The sequence below is a fragment of the Gavialis gangeticus genome, unplaced genomic scaffold (genome assembly GCF_001723915.1).
Source record: "Gavialis gangeticus isolate Ggan-Ray unplaced genomic scaffold, GavGan_comp1, whole genome shotgun sequence".
Taxonomy (NCBI): domain Eukaryota; kingdom Metazoa; phylum Chordata; order Crocodylia; family Gavialidae; genus Gavialis; species Gavialis gangeticus.
Window position 1 is genome coordinate 21237703 of NW_017728998.1, and position 2583 is coordinate 21240285.

General features: G+C 43.9%; 1 long non-coding RNA gene across 3 annotated transcripts in view; it reads left to right on the forward strand.

Annotated features, from left to right (window-relative positions):
• The window catches only part of LOC109289526, a 23283-nt gene that overhangs the window by 7985 nt on the left and 12715 nt on the right, over positions 1-2583 (forward strand). Inside the window, exons 3-4 of one of the 3 annotated variants that reach the window (XR_002095394.1) lie at positions 466-592; positions 1429-2225. The exons of 1 other annotated variant lie outside the window; for it this stretch is intronic. This is a non-coding gene — a long non-coding RNA (uncharacterized LOC109289526). Of the gene's footprint in view, positions 1-465; positions 593-1428; positions 2226-2583 lie in introns of those variants that run through there. One more of the 3 variants, XR_002095395.1, reaches the window with a different exon arrangement.

Sequence of the window (2583 nt, forward strand, 5' to 3'; positions counted from 1 at the left end):
CCCCCCCCCCCCCCCCCCAGCATGGACCCGCGCTACTCCATGCTGGCTGCTCCAATGGCAGAGGCATGGCCAGCCCCCCCAGCACAACTTCCCTGCAGCTGAGAGCACACCCCTGGCTCCTGGCCAGAGCAACTGCAGACATTTCCTCAGTTCACAAGGAATGTCCATGCTGTTGCAAATCAGTTCAGCCTAGGCAGGTTAGACTAACCTGCAAAGATTGAATCAATTAAGGCTCTGGCTTTTTGAATGTATGTCCCTAGCCCCGAGCAAGGTTCAGTGGTGTGAATGCCAGCCCACACAAACAATCCACACCAGTCTGAACTTGATAAAACGTGCACAAAAAAACATTGGGGTGGCACAACCCTAGAGTTGGTTGTGAACCAAGTTGTGGCATTTTCATGGTTCCACATATTATACCCTATATACAAGTTTCTGTTACCATATATCTCTTGAATTCTGTGCCAGGTTCCCAGCCCTAGATAAGATCCTGAGGCTTTTTTTTACTGGAAACAGAATTAAGAACAACACATGCAATTAGCACGAGCTGAGAATCTCTGACTAGGCTCCCAGCAGATCCATCAACGTATAGCAAGTAAGTTTAACATTTGCAGACAAGGGAGTGGGTGCACTATCAGTCTGCCAATAAATCTGATGCCTGATTCCTGCAGCCAAATCAAGTCATGGAGGCTGTGTCCTTCCTGCTGTGTTCAGAAATCCGGCCATATTTAAAAGAAAAAGAAATGAGAGAGCAATTCAATTTAAATCACTTATTACTGGGCTGAAAATTTCCCCTGCACAGAAGTCTCTAACTGGTTTCTAAAAACCTGAAATCCATCCAGATCAGTTCTTAAAAGGGAATATACTTTTTTCACCACTGGCATCTTGTTTTAAATTGAGACCCTTCTGTTTAGGGAGAAGTGTTATCTGCAGGACCTCTGATTTTGGCAGAGGGAAGATAAATCTGTTATCAGAAAAGAATAGGCAATATAAATTCCACAGCTGTGGCTGAGGCAAAAGAGGTGGCTGAAGGGGGTGCAAGTAATATCATGGCCCAAGCACTACAGATATCGTGAGAAACAGGCAAGATGCCTAAGCTGGTTCTTGCTATCTCAGACACTGATGATGATTCTCCCAATCTTTCTGGTGTTCTTGCTGTTATGGACTCCCTGTTCTCTTCAGCTTGACACATTTACACAACATTAATAAATTGCACCTGACACTACCAGCACTCAGCCTCTAAAGCCATTTGTCTTAGCAATAAACTACTTGGTCAAATTAAAAATTAGGATGTCAGGGTCTCTGGCATAAAGGGATGCTTAGAGGATTAATTAGTTAACGTTTGTAAAATGCTTTGAAGATATTGATTGCTATCTAAGTATTTTTAGGATAATTACTGATACCATTGTCATTTATTTATTCTCTTTTTAGAAAGCTACTCAGCTACCAAATTGATCACTGATACTGAGATGAATAGACTAAATATAAACCACTTGAATGATTCCTTCCTCAGAGCATTCATGAGCCTCCCATCCAGGATCTGTGTTTGTCTTGCTTGGACTTAGGTCTTTTGGTCAAGTATGTTCTGTCTTTTGTACCTGTACTCTGGCAAATACACTTTGGCCAGTGTTCATAACAGGTGCTTCAACTGCTCGGTATATGACGTATGTCTTCATATGTGTTTGGAAATGACTAGAAACAAAAGCTCGTGAGGACTGGATCCAGCAAAGGACTTATTTGCTGCCATGCTAATTATGACCCTTAAATGCACTGTAGGCAGCTGCTGAATTATAAAGAATAATACCCAGAGAAAGGAAAGTGATGTGCACAAACCCATGTATTTTGGCTGCTGAGAATTTACTTATCCATACAGTGCATTCTCTGAGACTGCTAAAGTATTAATAAAAAAACAATTATTTGCATTTAATTATTTGCAAAATAAATTACTTGCATTTTCACAGACCTGCATTTTGCACATTGGCTTCTATTCCATCCAGGAGAACACAAAACAACAGGAGCAGATTCTCCCTATGCTGTTAATGCCCAAAAGCTTGCAAAGAACAATTTTTCCAACTATTTAGTTAGTCTAATAAAAGAAATCACATTTACCCAGAGTACTTTGTCTACAAAAGTATTAATGACTGATTCACCAATGAACCGTCAAGGCCATCTAAACAAACACAGAGGGACTTGGATTATTATCTTTTTCTAGGGGTGCACCAATAGAGATTTTGGGGGCCAATACTGATAGCCAATTTTTAAGGAGGCATATTGGCCGATACTGATCTGATTTCCAATACAGCTGCATGCAGCTGGAAAGTCTGTTGTGGTAAAAGGAAAGGGGGGAGGGAAGGGGCATGGGGGGGGCAGATCAACGCCCCCCACGGTGAGGGAGAGAGTGGGGCTGGGGTTGGTGCTGCCCAGCCATGGCAGGGCAGGCACAGGACAGAGCTGTGGCTCGTTCAGGGGGCACAGGAGGGAGGGGCAGCTCCACCACTGCTGCTGCCACTCATCCAGGAGGGCATGGAGGGTGGGGGGCGTGTGCCCCCAGATCTGTGCTGGGCAAGCCAGGCAGGCTGCAGAGGC